Here is a 16,993-nt window from a genome sequence, read left to right as displayed (position 1 = left end):
TGTTCCTTTCCATGTTTAGTGCTTCCTTCAGGAGCTCTTGTAGGGCAGACCTGGTGGTGACAAAATCTCTAAGCATTTGCTTGTCTGTAAATGATTTTATTTCTACTTCACTTATGAAGCTTAGTTTAGCTGGATATGAAATTCTGGGTTGAAAATTCTTTTCTTTAAGAATGTCAAATATTGGACCCCACTCTCTTCTGGCTTCTAGAGTTTCTGCCAAGAGATCCACTCTTAATCTGATGGGCTTCCCTTTGTGGGTAACCAGACATTTCTCTCTGGCTGCCCTTAACATTTTTTCCTTCATTTCAACTTTGGTGAATCTGACAACTATGTGTCTTGGAGTTGCTCTTCTCAAGGAGTATCCTTGCTCTTCTCAAGGAGTATCTTTGTGGCATTCTCTGTATTTCCTGAATTTGAATGTTGGCCTGCCTTGCTAGGTTGGGGAAGTTCTCCTGGGTAATATCTTGCAGAGTGTTTTCCAATTTGGTTCCATTCTCCCCATCACTTTCAGGTACTCTAATCAGACATAGATTTGGTCTTTTCATGTAACCCCATATTTCTTGGAGACTTTGTTCATTTCTTTTTACTCTTTTTTTTTTCTAAACTTCTCTTCTGGCTTCATTTCATTCATTTGATCTTCAATCACTGATACCCTTCCTTCCAGTTGATTGAATTGGCTACTGAAGCTTGTGCATTTGTCAAGTAGTTCTCGTGCCATGGTTTTCAGCTCCATCATGTCATTTAAGGGCTTCTCTACGCTGGTTATTCTAGTTAGCCATTCATCTAATCTAATTTTTTTTCAAGGTTTGTAGCTTCTTTGTGATGGGTTCAAAATTCCTCCTTTAGCTCAGAAAAGTTTGATCATCTGAAGTCTTCTTCTCTCAACTCATCAAAGTCATTCTCCTTCCAGCTTTGTTCCATTGCTGGTGAGGAGCTGTGTTCCTTTGGAGGGGGAGAGGTGCTCTGATTTTAGAATTTTCAGCTTTTCTGCTCTGTTTTCCCCATCTTTGTGGTTTTACCTACCTTTGGTCTTTGATGATGGTGACATACAGATGGGGTTTTGGTGTGGATGTCTTTTCTGTTTGTTAGTTTTCCTTCTAACAGTCAGGACCCTCGGCTGTGGGTCTGTTGGAGTTTGCTGGAGGTCCACCCCAGATGCTGTTTGCCTGGGTATCAGCAGTGGAGGCTGCAGAACAGCAAATATTGCTGAACAGCAAATGTTGCTGCCTGATTGTTCCTCTGGAAGCTTTGTCTCAGAGGGGTACCCAGCCATGTGAGGTGTGAGTCTGGCCCTACTGGAGGGTGCCTCCCAGTTAGGCTACTTGGGGTCAGGGACCCACTTGAGGAGGCAGTCTGTCCGTTCTCAGATCTCAAACTCCATGCTGGGAGAACCACTGCTCTCTTCAAAGCTGTCAGACAGGGACATTTAAGTCTGCAGAGGTTTTCTGCTGACTTTTGTTTGGCTATGTCCTGCCCCCAGAGGTGGAGTCTACAGAGGCAGGCAGGCCTCCTTGAGCTGTGGTGGGTTCCACCCAGTTCGAGCTTCCCTGCCACTTTGTTTACCTACTCAAGCCTCAGCAATGGCGGGTTCCCCTCCCCCAGCCTCGCTGCTGCCTTGGAGTTCAATCTCAGACTGCTGTGCTAGCAATGAGTGAGGCTCCCTGGGCATAGGACCCTCTGAGCCAGGCGTGGGATATAATCTCCTGGTGTGCGATTTGCTAAGACCACTTGAAAAGTGCAGCATTAGGGTGGGAGTGACCCGGTTTTTCAGGGGCCATCTGTCACAGCTTCCCTTGGCTAGGAAAGGGAATTCCTTGACCGCTTGCATTTCCTGGGTGATACAATGCCTTGCCCTGCTTCGGCTCACGCTCGGTGGGCTGCACCCACTGTCCTGCACCCACTATCCAACAAACCCCAGTGAGATGAACCCAGTACCTCGGTTGGAAATGCAGAAATCACCCATCTTCTGTGTTGCTCATGCTGGGAGCTGTAGACTGGAGCTGTTCCTATTCGGCCGTTGGAACCTCCTATGTTTCTTCTCATGGTAATCATCACAGTGTGTAATAATTTGTTCCTGTGCTCAACAAACATTTATTGAAGACACTTATGTCTCATGTATTCATTTAGGCACTTTGAAATATAACAATTAGCAAGATATACCAAATTCCAAATTTCATGAAGTTCACATTCTAGCAGAGGAAAGAGAAAGAAAACTGTCTTGCAAATAAATACTTAATACAATGTCAGGAAATGACAAATGCTATGAACTAAACTTGGGAAGAGGATAGAGCATAATGAGGGTAGACGGAGAGGGAGAAATGTTAATTTAAATAAGATTATCAGGTAAATCATCTCTAAACTGCTAAATGCTATTTGGAGCTTTGAATTTATCCTGTTAGTAATGAACAACCAATTGTAAGATTTTAAACAGAAGAGTGACAAAATCTGAATTGTGTTTCATGAAACAAAAACACAATACAAGTGAGAGAACCACCAATAGATAATTTGATGGAGGAGACTTTCAGGCAAGAATAGTGAGTATGTTATTGAGGTAAGAATAAACTTGGCGTATTTGATTAAAGACAAGAAGTCTATAACAGCTGGAGTAGAGGGAGCACGGTAAAGAAAATATTAAAAAGAGGTAAGAAAGTTAGGCAGGAATCTGCTTATATGGTGCCCTCTAGGGTAGGTAAAGAATTGGGATATTATTATAATTAAGATGGCAAATCATCAGAGTATATTAAAGAGTGATATTATTAGATCTAATATTGTGAGAGGACAAGAATGGGAGCAAGAAATCAGTTAAGAAGCTATTCATAGCCAAGCGTGGTGGCTCACGCCTGTAATCCCAGCACTTTGAGAGGCCAAGACAGGGGGATCACGAGGTCAGGAGATCAAGACCATCCTGGCTAACATGGTGAAACCCCGTCTCTACTAAAATCACAAAAAATTAGCTGGGTATGGTGGCGGGTACCTGTAGTCCCAGCTACTCGGGAGGCTGAGGCAGGAGAATGGCGTGAACCCTGGAGGCGGAGTTTGCAGTGAGCCGAGGTCGCACCACTGCTCTCCAGCCTGGGTGACAGAGCGAGACTCCGTCTCAAGAAAAAAAACAAAAGCTATTCCCTAGAAAAGAGATTAAGTTAAATTATTCTAAATTATAAATATATGTGTGTGTGTGTATATATATATGATATACCATACAAATAAAGATATAATATGATCATCTCAAAAAATGCAAATCATTGCACTTGACAAGATTCAACAGCATTTAATGAAAACAATTTTCAGAAATCTTAGAAGGTAACTTTCTTATTCTAATACAGAGCATCTACAAAATCAATCCCTGAGCTAACCTTATACTTAATAGTGAATGACTGAATGTTTTTTCTTTTTATTTCTTGTCATTGAAAAGATGATTGCATCCTTTTTATCTGGAATCCATAATCAGGAATAAGGCAAAGATGTCAGTTTGTACTATTTTTGTTCTGTAAACCAAAAAGTACCCGAAACAAGTGTCAATCAATTTAGAAAGTTTAATTTACCAAGGTTAAGGATGTGCCTGTGACACAGTCTCAGGAGGTCCTGACAACGTATGCCCAAGGTAGTAGGCCTACAACTTGCTTTTATACATTGTAGGGAGACATAATACATCAATCAGTACATGTAAGATTTACATTGTTTCAATCTGGAAGGGCAGTACAACTCGAAGCAGGGGGGCTTCCTAGTCATAGATAGATTTAAACATATTTTGATTGGCAATTAGTTGAAAGAGTTATTATCAGTAGAAAGCAATGTCTGGGTTACATTAGGGGGTCGTGGGGACCTAGGTTTATCATGCAGATGAAGCCTCCAAGTAGCAGGCTTTAGAGAGAATAGACTGTAAATTTTTTTTATCAGACTTAAGGTCTGCATTAATGTTAACGCTAGAGAGGTATAATGAGGCATGCTAGACCCCCACTTCCCACCAAGGCCTGACACAGTCATTCAGGTAAAACTTCAGAGTGCCCTAGCCAAGGAGAGAATCCCTTCAGATGATTATGGAGAACCTTTGAATTTTACTACTGGTTTACGATTCACTATTTATGTTATAGCCAATGCAATAAGTAAAGGAAAAAAAATAAAGGTATAGAGATTAAAAAGGCAGAAACTGCCTTAATTTGAAAATTAAAATGATATTGTAGAAAATCTGAAGGAACCAATAGAAAAGCTACTAGAACTAATAAGTTTAGCAAGGTCACATGATTAAAAGGAGGGAGTGTATCTTACTGATAGAGAAACAGAATAAGAATTACAGTGGAATTCTCATTAGAAACCACGCAAGCCATGCAAGCAAAAGAAAAAATCAAGATAATGATAAAGAGGATCACAGTTTTTACTACTGTATGCCATGGAGGGGGCAACAAATATACATTGGAACTGATTTAAAGATTTGTGACACAGAACACGGCAGGACTCTGTATCTTTAACTCTCTTACTCTATATCAAGAGCCAAACTTCACTCATCACTTTTGTTGATAAGATCTACAATGATGGTATTGTACAGCTGAAACTAAACATGAGAAAATAATGATTTCAAAGAAGCATTGTGCTACATACGTGGGCATTATCTCAGTAAGAGCCTTCTGATCCAAATAGCTTTCAATGCACAGAAAACAATATTCATCAGAATAAGAGTATATATCTTTCCACATGCATAAAATATATCTGGTACTGTTTCAGCAGTGAATCCATACAGGTCTGCAGCAACCTCAATTCTTGCCTCCTCAGAAGAAATAATTTGACCAATAGGACATAAGGCAGAAAGAGAGACCAAGGCAAATTTTAGAGCAGGAATGAAAGTTTATTCAAAATCTTTAAAGCAGGAATGAAAGGAAGTAAAGTACACTTGGAAGAAGGTCAAGCAGGCAACTTGAGAGATCAAGTGCATGGTTTTGTCAGAAGTGTGTGAATCAGAGCAACTCCATCTTAAATAGGGACTACGTAAAATGAGGCTCAGACCTACTGGGTTGCATTCCCAGATGGTTAAGGCATTCTAAGTCACAGGATAAGATAGTAGGTTAGCACAAGACGGTCATAAAGATCTTGCTCATAAAACAGGTTGCAGTAAAGAAGTCAGCTAAAACCCACCAAAACCAAGATGGTGACAAGAGTGACCTCTGGTTGTCCTCACCGCTACACTCCCACCAGCACCATGACAGTTTGCAAATGCCATGGCAGCATCAGGAAGTTACCCTATATGGTCTAAAAAGAGGAAGCATGAATAATCAACCCTTTGTTTAGCATATATTCAAGAAATGACCATAAAAATGGGCAACCAGCAGCCCTCATGGCTGCTCTGCCTATGGAGTAGCCATTCTTTATTCCTTTACTTTCCTAATAAACTTGCTTTCACTTAGTCTATAGACTCACCCTGAATTCTTTCTTCTGTGAGATCCAAGAACCCTCTCTTGTGGTCTGGATCAGGACCCCTTTCCTGTAACATCTTTCCAGTGACCATGAAGAGATAATACTGAGGAGACTCCCAACCCAAAGGAAATAGACTGCAGCACTGATTGGCTGACTTTAGGTAAGTGGGGCGCATATACTCAGGTAAAGAATGGGATTGGGTTAGAGGCCCACTTAGGGGGGTTAGAGTCTCTCCTAAGACAGAGTAGGCTAAAAAGCCTCTCTTAATAAAAGTAAGGATGTTTGACTGAATTTGGGTTCAAGGCCCAACTTAGGAAGGTCAGAGTCCTTCCTAAGATGTAAGGGGTTAGAGGCCACTCTCAGTAAAGTCCCTTTTGCTAAAAACAGATTTGGCACTACGGAATGTTAACCACCATTCTCTTTGGATTAATCTACCTTACACTCTTTGGTGACAGCTGTGGGTGACAGAATTAGGCATGTAAAGGATCACGGGACATGAGGAACTTTTTTCCTCCATAAAAGGGGAAACTTGATTGCCAATGGGAGTGCTCGAAAAGATCCCTTCTTGACTGACAAGCAGCCACCAGAACTTTTGATTCAGTGCCAGCTGCAATGGGTGGGTCTTTCTCTGGCCTCCCTGAGCACCTCACTTTCCCCACCCTGCTGCAGGCAATGCTTTTCTCCCTTCCCTTTCCTTTCTCTCTCTGTGCAAACCTGTTGAATGAACGGTAAAAATTAGTGTTTACTTTCTCTGTAAAGTTTTGATTAATGGGAAAAAGGATTTGCAAGGCTAGTCTTAAACTATAATAAATCTGGTGTGCTTTGTATGTCTTTTTGCATTGTTCTGTCATAAAAGAGTGGTACCTTAGGATAGAATGTGGACTTAGGACTCTCATAAGCCCACTGTTCAAGATGACCCAGCAAACCGGTCAGTTACAAACTTTGCTGCAAGTCCCTGAAAAAAAACAGAAACCTGGATGAGGTTTCTATCTTGTCTTGTATGTTCTTGGAAGCGTGACCTTGTAATCATGTGGCAGTACTTTCTCTTGGTCTCTGCCATCACAATGGCAGCCCAGGTTCAGGGTTCAATTCCTGGCTTAGGGAATGAGTCCTTTATCTTATTCTGTCTATGTATTTATGTATGCTGTGTGTGTGATATAAAAGAGCTTTAATTAATTGGTTTAATAATAAGAGCTCAAATAGAATATTTTGTCAGAAAAGTACAAAGTGTAATATATTTTATTTATTTCATGTGACTTAAGTAATCTTTGGGAAATAAAGACAGTTTTAAATATTATTGGTAAAATAAAATATCTTCAAAATGTAAACATTTGGTCTAAATTATACAGGTTAGATATTAGGTTTTCTTTAAGGTCATGAACTGCTTCTTCAACTCTCAAAAAATGTTCAATTTATTTTGGAGCATTAGATTCTATATAAAGCCTGGGGACGTGTGGCCGGGCGCAGGGGCTCACGCCTGTAATCCCAGCACTTTGGGAGGCCGAGGCACGTGGCTCATGATGTTGGGAGATCAAGACCATTCCGGCTAACATGATGAAACCCCATCTCTAATAAAAATACAAAAAATTAGTTGGGCATGGTGGCAGGTGCCTGTACTCCTTCTACTCGGGAGGCTGAGGCAGGATAATTGCTTGAACCTGGGAGGCAGAGGTTGCAGTGAGCCGAGATCACACCACTGCATTCCAGTCTGGGCAACAGAGTGAGACTGTGTCTCAAAAAAAAAAGTCCTGGGCACATGTTAAATTAGCCATGTCTCCTATCTATGTATACAAGGTTATAAAGAAAAGAGATTTCATATAAGAAAAAATCTTGTATGGTAAATCCTTGTCCTAAAGTAAAATAACTGGTTGTTTAAAAAGACAGATGTTTAGGACAAGTGAGAAAGCCCAAACACTTCATAGATGGTCTGGGTAAGTCATGAAAGAATTTATAAAATGGAATTTGTGCAAGAAATGTGCAATTTAAAGGTGATTAGGCCTCCTAAATGCTTCATAAAATGCCACTATGACACTTAACTGTACAACTTGCCTACTTTACAGCTAGGTAAAGCCTGAGACATGTGGAGTTAGATATTGGAAAAAGTCAGACCTTATCTGCACTTCTATCTGGGTCCTAGGCTCTACACTTAGTACATAATTAAAATCCTGAACTTTCCAAGGTTTTCACCAAAAGTAAATGTTGCTAAGAGTTAACATTGTAACATGTAATCGAGACTAATGAAGAAACAGTTTTACATGCAAGGTGTATAAAGAAAGTAAAATGTGTTTTCAGTTTAAAAAAATTATAAGAAGTCATGGGAATGTGACTTTTTTTTGCCTAAAGGGTAAAGGATTGTTTGAGCTCGGATGAAGCTGAAGTTTTAAGCAAGTTGTGAAAGTTTTGTGAAAAATTAATTGTAAAAGAAATTCTGTGTGTGAACATATCGACTAAAGTTAAAGGGGTATCATTTCAGTTTTCTAAAATTAAACATTGGAATAAAAGCACAACAGGTTTTCTTAGAGCACTGATCTACTATTTAACAAAATTGGTAAACAGTTATAAAAGGTTTAAGAGAATATTACCTTATGGTCAGACATTAAAAATGGATAGATTTGTCCATAAGATTGTATTAAAAATTGGGTTTAACATTAATAGTACACTAACACAGAAGTGAAATTTGGCTTATTTGATATAAAAGTCACATAGGAAGCACCGTCAAATATGAAATGGTGTTTGGCTTTCTTTGGGCTGTATTTGTATAAACATGTTGCTGGTATGTGTTCCAAAATTATAAAAATCTATAATTTTGATGTGACTTAGTGTATGTTATTAATAGTTGTTACATAAAATCATTATAAACCACAAGGGCAACCAAATTTCTTTGTCAATAATGTTTTTGACTGTGGCTGCCCTAAAATATTTTGTCATCCACAGACAATTGCCTTGTTTTAACCCTCTCTAAAAGGTGGTTTTATAATCAATGATAGGACTTTCACAGGTACTAAATGCAGGTTTTCTGATATCTTTGGAAATTGTGACATTAGAATAGAGGAAAAAACTTTCAGGACTCTCATGAAGAGCTGAAATATTTATGACTATTTTTCAGAACAGGAGTTAACTGCATGGACTAAACCAAAAAAGTCTGAAGTAATCTTTTTGACTGTGCTTAAAATGTTGCTAATCCTTTGTTTTGTTTTTCAGAGTCTAGAAAATTTTATTTTAAACTGTTTACAGCTTTTAACAACTAGGTAAAGTATGCTTCTATAAACAAAATCAGAAGCACATTTGTTTCTCTCTGCTGATTTATCCAGAATTTGAAAATGGTTTGTGGGTATTCTTAACTTATGGCAATGTAGTTATTTGTGTAAGTGTAATAAGAATCAGTTTTCTTTTGCAACAGGACACAATTGGAGAAATTGTTCATTTTATCAAGGCTTTGACTGGAATGGTGTGCTTTCCTTTAAGAAATCAAACTTGACTAGTAAAGCCAAAAAAAGCCCCTTCAGAAAACTGACCTCATACCTTGTCTACACAGTCCCTCTACAGAGTTCCTGACCTTTGGTCAGTAAAGAATGTCACTTCCTGACAGGCCTAAGAGCCCCAGATTGTCTTGAAACCTCAAGAGTTGAGGAATTTAGCCAACTGTTAGGTATTTGAGGGTAAAAAACCCATGGTTGGGCTTGACGTTGAAAAAGCCTTATCTGAGATTCCTTTCACGAAACAGAGTTCCATCAAAGCCAATTTAAAAAAAAAAGCTTACGTGAAAAATAATTATTCTTGCTACACTTCATACAAAGAATCCAGCCAAGCATAATAAAGCAAATCAGTTTTACCATGATTTGTCCTTTGTAAAAATAGGAAACTGGAAGGAGAATTATGTTTCACGAACTATGGTGTACCTGCTATGAGACTCTAGTCTCATCAGTTGTTTTGAGTTTTTTTCTGCAATTTAGAGTAACCCTGCTTATTCCTGTGAACCAACCAGCAATCTCTGGTTGTTGCTCAGAAGAAAATGAAGGAATGGATAATGTAAAAATCTGAACCAATATTCCAATTCTGGGCACACTGGAATCAGCTAGTGACCCCATATCAGCTTGGTTTCAACAGTTGCCCAGTTCGTGGAAAGCCTTCTAGTGTAGTTAACTTAGGATAATTTTGCTTATTTTGCTTTACTGTTTTAAAATATCTAGCTGTTGTGCTCTTTGTGTAGGAATAGAGGATAAACTTACTCAACCTTTTAAAAAATCTTCCAGATATCACCTTTTGTTGAAACTCAAGAGTTATGAATGGCCTTCATCATGTTAATGCATTCTGACTGAACTCCTCTGTACCCTGAACACAAGAGATCCTAATAGTTACACAGAAATATCTTTGCTCCATTCAGCCTGAAGAAGTTAAAGAAGATGAATCTTCATCTTTCTGCAACTGTTAGGATTAAGGATTCTCTTATAAAAGGGAGAGTAGAAATGTCAGAGGAATGTGAACCAGAGCAACTCCATCCTAAACGGTCTGTTAAAATGAGACTGAGACCTCCTGGGTTGCATTTCTAGACAGTTAAGGCATTCTAAGTAAAAGGATAAGATAGGAGTTTGACACAAAATACAGGTCATAAAGACCTTGCTTGTAAAACAGTTTGCAGTAAACGAGTCAGCTAAAACTCACCAAAACCGAGATGGCAACAAGAGTGACCTCTGGTCGTCCTCACTGCTACACTTCCACCAGGGCTGTGACAGTTTACAAATGCCATGACAATGTCACGAAGTTACCCTATATGGTCTACAAAGGGGAGGCATGAAAAATCCACCCTTTGTTTAGTGTATAATCAAGAAATAACCATAAAAATTGGGCATCAGCAGCCCTTGGGGTTGCTCTGCCTATAGAATAGCTAATCTTTCCTGTAGAAATTTGATCTTTTGACTTGGGGTTTTATATGTTGGCATACTTCCAGGGTCTTGCATTGCTCTTCCCTGACTCTTCCCCTGGATCAGGCCATCTGCATGTGTAGTAGCCTGCTAGCACTTGGGAGTGGCCTCATGCACAGTGTGTTTACTGGACATGCTCACTGAGAATTTTTTCTATACCAATACAGTGCTCCTAGAAGTGTTTCCACTTGTTTTAGTCCTAGAAAGTCCTTTGGTTCTCTGCCTCTAGGCCCTATTCTCCTGCTTCATTTCCCCACTGAAAGATGTGATCTCCGTAAATCTTTATGGGAGGTGGAGCAACCGATGGTCTTTCTTCTGTAAATGCTTTATGACTGGCGTGGGGATCATAGACCTCTTGTCTTGCTTTGTCTAGTGGAGGAAGGGTAGCTCCTTGATGGTCAGGGGAGGCATCTTCACCTGGAACTGGCTGGAACCCTTGTCACATGATTATCTAAAGCTTAATGGTCTCTATGCAAGAGGAAATGAATTGGGTTAAAGATTTAATGGGAACTTCAGGGGGTGGATACCTATTCTGTCAGCAATGTTTGTTCAGGAAATTTGCAGGAGAAAAACAAAACCTGATCTTTTCTAGGATCTATGTGTTTCCTTAAAGTCTTAGCACAAGCGACTCTGTTTTGGTTTGGTTTGGTCTTTGGGGGCCTAGTGCATGAAATCAGTCCAAAACAATGGCCTCCTATGCTTTTGCGTAAAAAGAAAATTCCCCCCCTTTTGATCAGGTTTTCACTTAGGTGAGAGTGTGACCAAAACTTAGGGTGTTAGCGCCACTCTTGATTCCCATTATTTCAGGTTTCTGGTCTCACCACATCATTCATAGGTTATGGAGTCCTCATGGTCACACATTTCTTTCAGCTCTTGTCATTCAAAAGTTGAAGAGAGACCATTTGACATTCAAGCAATGGCTGCATGCAAGCATTTAAAACCTTTGAGAGAATGCAGTGTACCAGGGAAACTAGTATTATGACTATCAGGAGGATAATACCAAGAGTTTGGAGTATGCTCTTTACCCAGGTTACCCATAAACCAAACCACCTAAAATTAAATAGATCAAAAAATGAGCTAAAGAGTCTGCTTACTTAATTAAGCAATCTCTTCATTTATCCTCTACAGCTAAACCTCTATAATCTTCATTGGATGTATTTCTCCATAGGCCACAAGTGCCAGCAGCTGCACAGATACTTCTCTATTCAGCCAAAATCTATCAACACTTTTAAAAAATCTCTTCATATTCCACCCTTTTGTCCCATTTCTACTACTACAAAATTAATCTGGGGAATTGTCACCACACTTATTTTTCCTGCCATTAATTTGTCAGCTCTGCAAATCACCCCATGCAGTGAGATCAGGTGGCTTTTATGAAATAGTATTTTGATCAAATAATTTCCCAACCCTCCAAAACATCAATGAAATTACTTTCCTATGTTATACAGAAAAGCACATCTCTTTAGACTTCTATACAAAGTTTCCCCAACCTTTTCAACAGTCTATCTTCCTGTCTTGAATATGCCTCATGATGTAATGATTTATCTGCTTTTGCTCTTCCAACTCTTTCTCCCTTCAAATCAAGCCATATGCATTATTCAACAACAGTTCAGATGTCAAAACTTTCCTAGGTTTTACCCAGATCATATCAACTCACCGAACTCTCAATTACTGTATATATTTTTGGTTGCCCTATTTAGCATTAAACTACAAATGCCTAATAGTATTCTTTACTTATTCATATACATACTCCTTTCTCTCATAGTACTATGAGTCTTAGAAAAAAGAGATTTTATGTCCTTTTTTCTGTATTTTCTAAGAATCTATGTCAGGTCAATATTTAGTCATTTAACAAATATTTACAAACTACCACCTATATTTGGTATTGTGCTAGGTTTTGGAGATACAGCAATAATCAAGAGAGACGTAGCCAATTTCTGAAATTTTTGTTCACCAACAATTTCTGGCACCACAGCACTCAAGTTGCTCTCATTCTGATATCATCAATGTGAAGATTGGGAACAAGTAATAATTACAGGAATGGCTCTTCTCCAAAAATGAAAAATAAGATATTCATAGTAAATGATAGACTATTATAGAGCTGAGAATGAATTGTTTGGCACTAGAAAGAACAAACAGGTAGGCAGAGATTTTGTGCATATAGGTATTTGAAATGTCCAATTAATAACTTAGGCAAGATATGGTGAAAACATGAACATACAAGTGAGAGACCGATTGAGGACTAGATTTCATAAATATTTAGAAAGGCAAACTGTCAGAAATGAACTTTGATTGGATGTAGATATAGGAGTTAAGCAGTCTAAATTCCAAAATTTTTGTCAGTGCTGCATGAACTGAAATAAGCAGCAAAAGAAAACTAAAACAATGTCTGTGTGCTGATCCCTTGAAATTACATTGTAACACTGCCAAAGAAAAATGGCACTGAGCACCAAGTTTGTTATAGTTTCAGTTGTGCCCAAGTGAGTTTCCAGAGTTGGTGAAATCTCAAGCTTCTTATTGCGTGGCTTACAGAGAACCAAGGTATGACGGATATTAATCCTTGGTTTGACATCTTTTGACCCAACCTTCTTCCTCTAGGTCATAAGCTAATTCACTCCTTTTCCCTTTGAAAACAACAGTGAATAGGAGAAAATGCACCTATTACTCATCTGCCTTCTGAGAGAGGCAACATGTCTTTAACCAATGCTTGATACATCTGCTAAACTTGGAGCCAGTAGCCTTGGGTCAGGAATTCTGAGTATTTTCATAAGAGTTGTTCCTGTTACTCTTGGTGAATTTTCTCACCATAAAACTGTTGCCAACGGGGAAAGAGGGGCAAGAACATGAAGTGTTTATGAGAGAGCCTGAAACTGACAACCTGTGTAACCGGAGTGCGCGGTTGGCATGATACTGGCAGCACATAGCAAACTTAAGCAGCTGCGGACTCCTAATTCTCTCTTTAAATTGAACTACATTAATTCAGGCATTCTTGTCTGAATGCGAACACCTCCTTTTTCAAGCCACCCACTGGGCAATCCGAATCCTTATATGGCCTCCCTCCTCCTCCTACTATGGCGCAGGTATGCGAACAGACATTTTCTTTCCTCATCAACTGGTGGTAATGAGAAAAAGAGAACTCCGCTTTTCCCAAGGGAAAACGGGCAGGGTTTTCTCCGTAGTGGGGGCGGGGAGGCGATAGGAGGAGAGCAGCCCACGTAGGCGGGTAGCGGCGATGAAAGCATAAAGCCCGGTGACGTCGCCCACACGCGGCGCCTGGCAAGTGCACAATCGCGGTGAGGGAGGCGCGCAGCAGCCGCCAACGCTCCGGCCCAACTGCCGGAAGGTCTGTGCTCTGGAGCCAGGGTAAATATAAGACCCAGATTGTAGACTAGAAATGGCTAGGGACGGGGAGGTGTGGTGAAGCACAGGGGAAAGAACCATCGTTGAGGTGAGGGGGCTTCTGATCCTCCTTCGCTCCTCTGCCGGCACCTGGAGGGCACATAGCTGATGTCGGGCAGACTGAGAGTTCAATTTTGTTGCTCAGCACCGACCTACCACAACTTTCAACATGCTTCTCTATGTTTAGTCTATTGAAACTCTTTACCTACCTTAAAAGATAAATCATTCTAAGTATAAAAGACCCACTGAATCATAGTAGAAGCCTGAAGCCATCTCTAAATCTGATTTTTACGAAGTCAAATTAAGACTCTTAGTTTCTAATAGATGTTTTGAATGTACGGGTATTAGAAATTGTAATAACAATTAGAATTGGGGTTATTGACTCTGCTGGACTTTATATTATCTATTGGCTTCCAGAATTAAAAAAAAAAAAAAAAAAAAAGAGATAAAGCTGTTACCCCCAACTCCACATAGTTAATACTTACCATGTGGGACACTGCTTATGGAAATGATCTTTTAAAGAATGGATTGAAGTCCTAGATAAGGGGTTGGGAGTCTTGAAAATAGGTTGCAATTTTCCAGGCAAGTTAGCCAACTAGTAGTTACTGAACTTCAAGAAGTCCACTTTTTTGTTAGTGTTTGAAGGAAATATCAGGACGCTGAAATACAATCTGACCTCAGAAGGACAATATGGTCTTAACGGTGAGATCAAATAAATAAAGTAAAGTATCAGAAACAATACTAAACAATTGAGTCAAAATTGAAGTTTGTGACAAAGATTATAGACACCATCTATAAGCGTATTTTTCACATCTTTATTTTAAATATTTTGTAAATATTTTGTTTCCTTGTTCTAGGGCTATAAAATTATACATCATGGCCCTCCTAGAGACACTCTAGGAAAACCATGTCATCCTGATCTTAAAACACCTGCAAGAAAGAGCACAGTACTTCACCATTAGTAAGTAGCAAGGAAAAAAAAAAATGGTAGCCAACTTTTCAACTATATATCAATGTGGGTTTAAAGAAATAAAATGTAACTATACGGAATAGAAAAAAAATATTTTTACTTGAATATACTCTCACCAACAGTGACATTGCTTTCATTGATGCAATGAAGATGATTATAGGTTAGATGGTTGAGGGTATGGGAGAGAAGAGCAGCAAAGAGAAGAATATGGCATCATGGCCTATTATACAATTCTGGGTCATCAGATGCAAACAATGGGTGATTGAGCTATGCAGAAATCTTCAGGCTTCTGTGTATTGCTTTCAATGAACTGATGACGATACAGCAGCCCAGATGTTAGAGCATTTTCCTAAACTTAGCCAGAAGGTCTCTAATAGAACCAGGCCTTGAACATATGAATCTCGAATTAGATTATACTGATTTGTTTTTCCTATAACACCTAGAAGGAAATACATGTCTCTTAAACCCTTAGAAATTAGCAATTCAATCAAACAGCATATGTTTACAGAAAGATCTTATGTGCTCAGCAATCTAGCAGGCATTGCAAAGGATAATAAAAACATGGATAATTTCCATTTATTTGTATTATATGCATAATGTATTTATTGTATTAGAGGTGTTACATACATTGTCCCTTCCAGTCTTCAAAGCAAAAACCTGTGATATAAAAATCTACATTTTACGTAAGAAAAAAACTGAAGTTTGGCATAGATTTCCCAGACCTGATGGTTTCCAAAGACTGCACCTGTAACCAATAAGGCACAGGTAGTTGATAACTAGAAAGTAAAAATCACAGACAGCTGAACTATAAGAGTTCAACTATAAAGCAGAATCCTGGTAACCTTCACAGTAATTAACCTGTCTTGGGTTGTCAGTATAGAAATACCAGTCCAAAAAGGCCACATCCAGATTATAGTGTGCCTAAGGAGAAGGGAGGACTGATTAAAAGGGAGGGCATGATTTACTTACTCATGTTAAAAACTATGCGGGAAGCAAATAATGTCAAAAGCATTATCAGACAACTGGCAAGGAAGTTTGAGGCTACTGGTATGAAAAATACTATTTCAGAACTTTGTTGACTTAGATTTATTTAACAAAACCAGAGTTTGCCAAAACAGGAATATGTGTGATATATATGTTGCTCTAAACCTTCCACCTTCTTTCTTTCTAAAGATAAAGCAGATATTTCATCTTGCTCAGAAAACCAACAGTAAGTGATAATTCATTTATTTTAATGTGAATATTTTATCATGCCAATCATTTTTATGTTGTCAAGGGTAAAACGATTAGTGAGTTTGCTCATGATTTTATCTTTCACTTTTTGTTTGTTTGTTTTAGAGACAGGGTCTCTTTCTGTCTCCCAGGCTGGAATGAAGTGCTGTGATCATAGTTCACTGCTGCTTCGAACTTCTGGGCTCAAGTGATCATCCCACCTCAGACTCCTGAGTAGCGAGGAATACAGGCACTTGCCACCATGCCCAGCTCATTATGTTTTGTTTTTGTTTGTTTGTTTTTAGTAGATGTGAGGTCTCACTATGTTTTCCAGGCTAATCTTGAACTCCTGGACTCAAGTTATGTGCTGTCACCTCAGTCTCCCAAAATGTTAGGATTGCAGGAATGAGCCACTGTGCCTGGCCTATTCATGATTTTCAAAACTTTGATAAATTTGTATTGAGAATGACCTCAAGTTAATTTTATTCTTTTGCAGTTAAGAAGGTAAATTACAGCAGTATCATACCCCCCAAAATTTGATATATAAAAATTTTTTACATTTTTTTTCTAAAAATAAGTAATGGAATTAATTCTCATGTTTGTGACTTTAAACAATTATAGTAGAACTACCTTTAATAGGAAAATGGAAAAGTATGACTGTTTAAGCATATCGTATAAGCTGGCATATTAATGATTTTACTATTAACATACACAGTTATGTATTAAGGGAATTATTAAAGTAAAAATAGAGGGTCTCCATTGTGCTGCAACAATGTCTGCCTTTTCCCAGTTAAAACTGTGTCTCTTTCAATGAGTCAATATCTCTTTCAAAGTCATTGACTTTGAAGTCATAATTGGATGAAGACTAATTTCTGACATTACCTATGCATTGGCACAGGTTAATTAACTGTCTTAAGCCTTAATTGCATCATCCATACAATACAAATAGTAATACCCAGTAAGGTATGGGAGTGAAATTATACATCATTTTCCACAAACCATCAATAATTGTTCACCCCTCATCCCTTTTTTGCATACCATTGAGGATAAAGGCAATGGATGGAACAAGTATCAATGATACACT

General features: G+C 38.8%; 1 protein-coding gene across 3 annotated transcripts in view; it reads left to right on the top strand.

Moving 5' to 3' along the window:
• The first annotated feature begins 13,582 nt into the window (after positions 1-13,582).
• Positions 13,583-16,993, top strand: part of CRISP2 (cysteine rich secretory protein 2) — a 31,385-nt gene continuing 27,974 nt past the window's right edge. The window contains exons 1-3 of one of the 3 annotated variants that reach the window (XM_017881107.1): positions 13,583-13,671; positions 14,585-14,688; positions 15,871-15,907. The gene's annotated coding sequence lies outside the window, so the exon portion shown is untranslated. Of the gene's footprint in view, positions 13,777-14,584; positions 14,689-15,870; positions 15,908-16,993 lie in introns of all 3 variants that reach the window. The other 2 variants (XM_017881106.1, XM_017881108.1) reach the window with 2 other exon arrangements.

The sequence above is a fragment of the Rhinopithecus bieti genome, unplaced genomic scaffold, assembly GCF_001698545.2.
Source record: "Rhinopithecus bieti isolate Rb0 unplaced genomic scaffold, ASM169854v2 scaffold_12605, whole genome shotgun sequence".
Classification (NCBI taxonomy): Eukaryota; Metazoa; Chordata; class Mammalia; order Primates; family Cercopithecidae; genus Rhinopithecus; species Rhinopithecus bieti.
The sequence above is the reverse complement of the archived record's forward strand: the minus strand, read 5'-3'. Positions and strand labels throughout refer to the sequence as shown.